Source organism: Triturus cristatus, chromosome 6 (genome assembly GCF_964204655.1).
Source record: "Triturus cristatus chromosome 6, aTriCri1.1, whole genome shotgun sequence".
In the NCBI taxonomy this organism is placed as follows: Eukaryota; Metazoa; Chordata; class Amphibia; order Caudata; family Salamandridae; genus Triturus; species Triturus cristatus.
In genome coordinates, this window is record NC_140589.1 from 345,737,598 (window position 1) to 345,747,267 (window position 9,670).

The window sequence follows — 9,670 nt, forward strand, 5'->3', positions numbered from 1 at the left end:
AGTATAACGTGGAGAGCAAGAAATTTACATGAAAGATTAGAATAAGTAGCAAATGAAATGGGTATTGACTTTGAAAGGGTAAAGTCATTACAAAAACCATACAGTGTAGACTTTTCTGAAAAAGATATTGAAAATTTGAATACTACAGGACGAACAACTCAGATTAAAGACTTAATTATTTTACTGAGAAAATGGGGCAATGTAGACAAATGGAAAATTAGATGGTTTCGAAAACGAGACGATGTAACAGACAAAACGTTTGCAGTTTATCCGGTAAGAGAAAAAGAAGGTAATAACTGAATGTCCCATGAGAGAAATTCCAGGTGGAGGCTATGTACATGTCCCCTGGACCAGACAAGATATTTTATCATTCACCAATGACTTTCCTCACGTGCGCGAGAAGCCGGTTGAATGTTACAGGCAGGTAGACAGGTTTGTAAAATTATCAAAAGTACTATGGATTGATTTGAATAGTTTATTTGACATAATTGTACCAGCAGATCTATGGGCAGAATGTAAAATTACAATTGGTTGGCCTACTCAAGAATACCCTAGAGATCCAAAAACAGATGCCCCTGATCCAGAAGTAATGAGAAAATATGAACAAGTAGATACCTTTCTGAAAAATAAAGTACCTCCTAAAGAAACTGATTGGGTAAAGATTGATAGAACTCATCAAGAAGTGAAGGAATCCGTACACGCATATTACGAGAGGTTGATACTTGCCTTTAAGCAATACAGTGGTGATGAAAATTTGAGTGAGAAGGATTTGAGTCATTTTGTATATCGATTTGTGCATGGGTTACGACCTGAAGTAAGTAAAATGATTAAACAGCATACAGTAGATTGGCAAAATAAAAAGATAGATGAAGTACTGAGACATGCAAAATATTTTAGTGATGCAATTGAAGCAAAGCAGCGTAAATTAAAAGAAAAAGCCATGTGGGCTCAAGTAAAAGTGGCAGGGAGACAGGAAGCTCAATTGATTGAACAAGCAAATGGTACGGGCATGCGACAAAAACCTAACATTGGGAAAGGGAAAGGACAGATTAGTTTAGATGAAGCCAAAAAGAAATGGCCATGTCATAATTGCGGAAGATAGGGCATTGGAGAACCGAGTGTAAATTTCCCCCAAGTGCTAATGGTGATAATGCATCATTGAATCCACAGGTGCAGAATGAGGTGAGTTGTAAACCGCAGCGACAGCAGCAGGTTGTTCCCCAACAGAATCAGGCGCCAACCCCGCCTTTTCAACAGAGAGTAAATCCTCAGAAATACAGTAATGAGACAGGATTCTAGAACGAAGAACAGGTAACTAAGCTGCTGCGCGCTAGTGCTGTTTCGCAGTATTGGCTACAACGCGATGAGAGTGAGTCAGAAGAAAGTTATTGACGGTGCCGAGGGGAGGAAGAGGAGTGCGTACTTGGCGCAACTCTAGAAGTAGACCAGACAGGCCCATTTGTGGATGGAAAGGTTAATGACGAAAACATTACTTTCCTAGTAGACACTGGTGCTACTCGTTCAACTGTTAGGTCAGCTGATGTCAAAAATCTTCCTCTCTCGGATGAAACGATCCAAGTAGTTGGAGAATCCAACAGACAGATAAAAACGTATCTCACGGAACCAGTTAGAATTAAAATAGGGAAATTTTCTGAAATGCACCGTTTTGTCGTGTGCAATTCAAGCCCTGTAAATTTGTTAGGGAGAGATTTGCTGTGCAAAATGAACTGCAAAATATTCTGTACTCCGGATGGTATAGCTTTTGAGACTCCTGATGAGGACGTACTGTATAAAAGGACTATAGCTAATATGGAACCTGAGATTACCGAGGCATTTGCTGTATTTGACCCCGAGGAATTGCCTCAAGAATTGAAAAAGACAGCAAAGACGGAGGTATGGGATTTCACAGGAGAAGATGTGGGATTAATGAAAAATGTAGATCCCGTAAAATTTACTGTAAAGGAAGGAGTAAGTTACCCAAATATTCCACAGTACAAATTGACACCAGAGATAATTGCAGTGGTCTGAAAAAGCCTAACAGAACTTTTAGAATAGTACTAGACCTGAGAAAAATAAATATAATCGTTGTATCATGTTGTCCCATTGTACCGAATCCATCTGTGATTTTGTATCAGATTCCTCACGATGCAGAATGGTACACAGTGATTGATGTGTGTCATGCTTTCTTTTCCATTCCATTGCACCCTGACAGGCAACAGATTTTTGCGTTCCGGTTTGGCGAACGTATTTTGGCATGGTGCCGAATCCCACAGGTGTATACAGAGAGTCCCTCAATATTTAATCAGAGTTTGAAAAAGTCTTTAGAAGATTTAAAAATGCCTGAGAGTTCAGTACTGGTTCAATATATCAATGACCTGCTTGTGGCATCGAGAACTCGAGAAGCATGTGTAGTGGATACCATTGCATTGTTGAATCATTTGGCAGATGGAGGACTTAAAGTATCCCCATCAAAATTGCAATTCTGTCAGAAAGAATTACAATATTTGGGCCACAAAATTGAAAAAGGATTAAGAAAAGTAACTGCAGACAAAATCAAGATAATAAAAGGAATGAGAGCCCCAATGATTCAAAGAGAAGTGAGAATGTTTATTGGAATGCTTGGATATTGTCATCAGTGGATTAGTAACTTTTCCCTGATTGCAAAACCTTTGGTACGCTTGACAAGAAGCGATGTAAAAGATCCCATTGAATTAAATAAAGAAGATTTGAAGGCTTTTAAACAATTGAGAGATGGATTGTGTGAAGCACCAGCTCCTGGCATGCCTGACTATGAAAAATAATTTGAGCTCTATTGCAGCGAAAGAAATGGATGTGCACTTTTTGTGTTAATACAGAAACACGGAATATTGAGGAGACCAATTGCATATTTTTCAGCTATATTAGACCCTGTAGCTGTAGCATTGCCTGGTTGTTTGAAAGCTGTAGCAGCTACTTGTAAGAGTCTGGAACAAAGTGAAGGAATTGTGATGGGATATCCTGTGAGAGTGTTTGTACCTCATGATGTGGCAATCCTTTTAACAAGGAGCCGCACTCAGTTCATGACGCATAGTCGTCTGACTAAATATGAAAAAGTCATCTTAGGTGCAACGAATGTGAGCCTTGTGAGATGTCTGAATGTAAATCCTTCAACATTACTACCTGATGCTGAGAATGTGGAAGTCAGAGATGATGTGGATCATGACTGTTTGGAAGTGCTTGATTTCTGTACCAAACCACGTCCAGATATAAAAGATGTACCTTTGACAGAAAGTGACTATGTGATGTTCGTGGATGGATCATGCTTGAGAACGGATGAGGGAATTCTGAGTGCAGCGTATGCAGTATGTACGGTAGCAGCTGTACTGGAAGCATCTTTTCTGAAAGGAGTAAAATCAGCCCAGGTTGCTGAACTTTTTGCATTAACGAGAGCATGTAAGTTGGGAAAGAATGTGAGAGTGACTGTGATAACCGATAGTCAATACGGCTTCGGTGTAGTGCATGACTTTGGGCAAATTTGGTCCCAAAGAGGGTTTTTGACATCGAGTGGAACTCCTATAAGGAATGCTGAAGTGGTTGGAAAATTGCTTGAGGCGATACAGCTGCCTAAGCAGTTAGCAGTGGTGAAATGTGCTGTGCATATTAAGTCCAATGGTTATATTTCAGCGGGCAACCGGTTTGACAACGACATGGCTCAGTATTGTGCACGTAATCAGAACTCAGTCAATCGTGGGAGAGAAAGAGAAATGAATTCATGTCCCTTGTTTACTAACACCGTGAATACATGGGAAGAAGTGAGGCAGTTACAGGAAGAAGCAGGAGATGAGGAAATGAGACAGTGGGTAAAAGCAGGATGTACACCACGGGAAACAGATCATGTGTGGGTTTATCGGGATGGAAGACCAGTTATGCCTGATAGCATGGTTTCTACCATGGCACGGATGTATCATGGACAAGCACATGTAGGAAGAGATGCTATGATCAGACTTTTCAAACAGACATGGTATAATGCAAAATTTAGACTTGTAGCTGAAAGCCTTTGTCAAAGATGCCTTATATGTCAGCAATTCAATCCTGGAAGAAAAACAGTGGTAAGTCTGGGAACTATAGGACGAGAAGGAGGGCCTTTCACGAGAATGCAGATTGACTTCATTGAAATTCCTCCCTGCAACAGGTTGAGGTATGTTCTAGTGATGGTTTGTCTGTTCTCTCGATGGGTGGAAGCCTACCCAACAAGAAGGAGTGATGGAATTACAGTAGCCAAGCTATTATTAAGAGAGTTCATTCCTAGGTTTGGTTTTCCAGTCGAGTCAGATAGAGGAAAACATTTCCATAATGAAATCATGAAATTAATATGTGAAGCATTGAATGTACAACAGAAACTACATTGTGCCTATTGGCCAGAGGCTTCTGGTGTGGTGGAACAGGTAAATGGCACCATTAAAAACAGACTAGGGGAAATGAAATGGCCTGATGTCTTGACTCTGGTACTCATGACTATAAGATCTATTCCAGACAGGAATACAGGTTTGAGTCCTCACGAGATAGTGATGGGGAGAGCAATGCGACATGTTACCAGTCAACAAGCTATTGCCTATATCTGATGACTAGGTGTTGGATTATTGCAAGGGGTTAGCTGATTCCATTCATTCTGTGTTTCATCAGGTTGGATCGGATGCCACCACTCTTGAAAAGAAGCCAGCTCATGATCTGAGCCCAGGTGACTGGGTGAGCATAAAAGTGCATAGAAGACAAAACTGTTTGGTCCCACGGTGGGGTAAACCATGTCAGTTGATCCTGACCACGACAACAGCTGTAAAATGTGCAGGAGTGAAGAACTGGATTCATGCTAGTCACACCTTGCAAATTCCATATCCAGTGGATAACAAGGAAGGAGAATACTTTGAAGAATCAGATACAAGTTCGAAATCAGATACTGAAGAAATAAGAACAAGACAAACTCCTGAAAGGGGGGAGTCAGAACCAAGTCCAGCTATTGCACCAGAGAATCTTCCATTAAGAAGAAAATTGCAGATTTTTGACACCAGCTCAGAATCAGACACTGAACCAGTACAAGCCCACAAGAGTGAAAATAAAAACAGTGAAGAAACTGTCAAAGAAATTCTTGATAAAGAAGTTCCAAATGAAAATTAAGGAGAAATTCCACCTGAAATAACAGAAATAGATGGTAAGGTACCAGATACAGAGAGCGAGGGAAAGATTTTTGCGGAAGACCCCCGAGGAGTCGTAGGGAAACCATACATCCAGGTAGAAGAAGGGACAGCTAGTCAGCAGGAAGATTGTGTGGAAGAGCCACGAGGAGGGACAGAAGTAGGTAAGAAAAAGGAAGTGGTGGAAAGAAAGACTAATGAAAGTAAGAGTCATATTGGAACTGAATCAGAGGACAGTGACAAAGAAATACCAGAAGGTCGAGTCCTGAGGAAAAGAGCATGGAGAACTGAGAGAAATGAAAAGGGAAGTAAGTTAAAAAGGCCAGCAAAGGATGAAATTTGGCCAAACAAGATAAAGAGATTGAGATACAGATTGACACGAGTAAATTCATCTAGAGCTGAACAAGTGAATGAGGTGTCTAGCCAAGAGAAATCAAAAGACGTTGAACAGACACCATTGTAAGAAAGCAAGAGAACGAGAAAACCTAACCAGAAGTATAAGTCACCAGAATGGTCGTATGTGGCACTTCCTGAAGTACGAGAAGAGGCAGACAGCCAAGGAGATCTAGAGGTGACTATACCAGAAGTGGTTGGGGAAGACGAAGAATCGGAAATCCTGAGAGTTATCTTGTCCGACATCGGGGAAGAGACGGATGTTCAGGAAATTCTGAATCAAGATTGTGAAAGGAAAGTAAAAGGCGATCAAATGCCAAACTTAAGAAACAAAAGTGCTCTGAAAGGAGAAACTTGAAATTTACCGAAAAATACAGAAAACTGAAAAGAACCAAGTAGGTGCTTAGAGCCTTGGGTTAGACAAAACTAGTTGTGAAGTAGAAGAGGCTAAGTCAAAAGACACTGATCATTTTCCGAAATGGCAAACACAGAAAGTAGAAAATCAAAATGTATGTTCCTTAGAAGATGGTGCAAAATGTGTTGTTGTTGTTGTACAGGATTACTAATGCTTCTGTGGAGTGCGTTAGCTTTAATGGTCTCATTTAAGGTTACATTAGAAACAATAGAAGGTCATAGTGAGAATAAGACTAATGTAGAAAAGATTCAAAATATTTATCCGACTAAAATAGTTAGAAATTATTTACACAAAGATAGGTCCATTACTGATTTTTCTAACAATGTTTTTTCAAAATTATTGTACGAGTATGTGAAGACAATGGATGTGAGGGATTGTTATGTCTGCATGCAGTTGCCTGCATCAGTATCTGAGGGAGTGACATATCATCACCTCCCAGTAACATATGCAATAACATGTAGTGTATTAGCAAGTTTGTATTACAAAATAGGGAGATTAGAATAATATTTTTCAGATGTAGATAACATATTTTTACAAGTACCTGTAGTCAATAAACGGAATAAAGTAAAACCTGCTAAAGTATTAGGTGAATTTTTCTTAGAAACTAAAGAATTAACATTAGAGTCAATTTTTAGAAATAATCTAACTTGTAGTCTGAAAAGAGAAGAGAAAACTTTCTTAGATATGGTAGAAGAAAGGAGATGGAAAATGCAAAAGAAGGTACCTGAGGAAAAGGAAGAAAAGACAGTTTGGGATGTTGAAAAAGAAAAACATTTGAAAGGAGAAGCTAGTCCAACAATGGCTTTGGATTGGCCTCAGAAAGGGAAGTTGTGTATTAGAAGAAACACGACTGCATATGATAACTATTTTGTAGGCACAAGTGATTGCCATGATACTTTTAGAGCGGTGCAAAAGAGGGTGGCCGAAACCGGTCCTAGGATGCTGTTTCCAGTCCAGGGAGGACCTGGCTTGGCAGTTCGGGCTGGACCGATCCCATAAGGCACAGGGTCAAGACTGATTTGCATATGGCTGAGTTCAAACTGGAATGGCATGGTGAGCAAAAAAACGATGGATTTAGGCCCAGATCTCTGTACTGGGGTGAATGTATGACATTGTTCTGCATTCTGTCCATCAATTGTTGTTTTTGCATTTGTCACCCCGAGTGGGACGGGTATGCTCAGACGTGAGTCCCGTGCTCCCTATGACACTGGAATCAAGCTATCCTGGCTGAAGAGGGGTGAAACCCCGAAACCGGTCCTAGGATGCTGTTTCCAGTCCAGAGAGGACCTGGCTTGTCAGTTCGGGCTGGACTGTTCCCATAAGGCACCGGGTCAAGACTGATTTGCATATGGCTGGGTTCAAACTGGAATGGCATGGTGAGCAAAAAAACGATGGATTTAGGCCCAGATCTCTGTACTGGGGTGAATGTATGACATTGTTCTGCATTCTGTCCATCAATTGTTGTTTTTGCATTTGTCACCCCGAGTGGGACGGATATGCTCAGACGTGAGTCCCGTGCTCTCCATGCCACTGGCATCAAGCTATCCTGGCTGAAGAGGGGTGAAACCCCGAAACCGGTCCTAGGATGCTGTTTCCAGTCCAGGGAGGACCTGGCTTGGCAGTTCGGGCTGGACTGTTCCCATAAGGCACAGGGTCAAGACTGATTTGCATATGGCTGGGTTCAAACTGGAATGGCATGGTGAGCAAAAAAACGATGGATTTAGGCCCAGATCTCTGTACTGGGGTGAATGTAAAACGTTGTTCTGCATTCTGTCCATCAATTGTTGTTTTTGCATTTGTCACCCCGAGTGGGACGGGTATGCTCAGACGTGAGTCCCGTGCTCTCCATGCCACTGGAATCAAGCTATCCTGGCTGAAGAGGGGTGATACCCCGAAACCGGTCCTAGGATGCTGTTTCCAGTCCAGGGAGGACCTGGCTTGGCAGTTCGGGCTGGACTGTTCCCATAAGGCACAGGGTCAAGACTGATTTGCATATGGCTGGGTTCAAACTGGAATGGCATGGTGAGCAAAAAACGATGGATTTAGGCCCAGACCTCTGTACTGGGGTGAATGTATGACATTGTTCTGCATTCTGTCCATCAATTGTTGTTTTTGCATTTGTCACCCCGAGTGGGACGGGTATGCTCAGACGTGAGTCCCATGCTCTCCATGCCACTGGAATCAAGCAATCCTGGCTGAAGAGGGGTGAAACCCCGAAACCGGTGCTAGGATGGTGTTTCCAGTCCAGGGAGGACCTGGCTTGGCAGTTCGGGCTGGACTGTTCCCATAAGGCACAGGGTCAAGACTGATTTGCATATGGCTGGGTTCAAACTGGAATGGCATGGTGAGCAAAAAAACGATGGATTTAGGCCCAGATCTCTGTACTGGGGTGAATGTATGACATTGTTCTGCATTCTGTCCATCAATTGTTGTTTTTGCATTTGTCACCCTGAGTGGGACGGGTATGCTCAGACGTGAGTCCCGTGCTCTCCATGCCACTGGAATCAAGCTATCCTGGCTGAAGAGGGGTGAAACCCCGAAACCGGTCCTAGGATGCTGTTTCCAGTCCAGGGAGGACCTGGCTTGGCAGTTCGGGCTGGACTGTTCCCATAAGGCACAGGGTCAAGACTGATTTGCATATGGCTGGGTTCAAACTGGAATGGCATCGTGAGCAAAAAAAAAAAAACGATGGATTTAGGCCCAGATCTCTGTACTGGGGTGAATGTATGACATTGTTCTGCATTCTGTCCATCAATTGTTGTTTTTGCATTTGTCACCCCGAGTGGGACGGGTATGCTCAGACGTGAGTCACGTGCTCTCCATGCCACTGGAATCAAGCTATCCTGGCTGAAGAGGGGTGAAACCCCGAAACCGGTCCTAGGATGCTGTTTCCAGTCCAGGGAGGACCTGGCTTGGCAGTTCGGGCTGGACTGTTCCCATAAGGCACAGGGTCAAGACTGATTTGCATATGGCTGGGTTCAAACTGGAATATCATGGTGAGCAAAAAAACGATGGATTTAGGCCCAGATCTCTGTACTGGGGGGAATGTATGACATTGTTCTGCATTCTGTCCATCAATTGTTGTTTTTGCATTTGTCACCCCGAGTGGGACGGGTATGCTCAGACGTGAGTCCCGTGCTCTACATGCCACTGGAATTAAGCTATCCTAGCAGGAGAGGGGTGAAACCCCGAAACCGGTCCTAGGATGCTGTTTCCAGTCCAGGGAGGACCTGGCTTGGCAGTTCGGGCTGGACTGTTCCCATAAGGCACAGGGTCAAGACTAATTTGCATATGGCTGGGTTCAAACTGGAATGGCATGGTGAGCAAAAAAACTATGGATTTAGGCCCAGATCTCTGTGCTGGGGTGAATGTATGACATTGTTCTGCATTCTGTCCATCAATTGTTGTTTTTGCATTTGTCACCCCGAGTGGAACAGGTATGCTCAGACGTGAGTCCCGTGCTCTCCATGCCACTGGAATCAAGCTATCCTGGCTGAAGAGGGGTGAAACCCCGAAACCGGTCCTAGGATGCTGTTTCCAGTCCAGGGAGGACCTGGCTTGGCAGTTCGGGCTGGACTGTTCCCATAAGGCACAGGGTCAAGACTCATTTGCATATGGCTGGGTTCAAACTGGAATGGCATGGTGAGCAAAAAAACAATGGATTTAGGCCCAGATCTCTGTACTGGGGTGAATG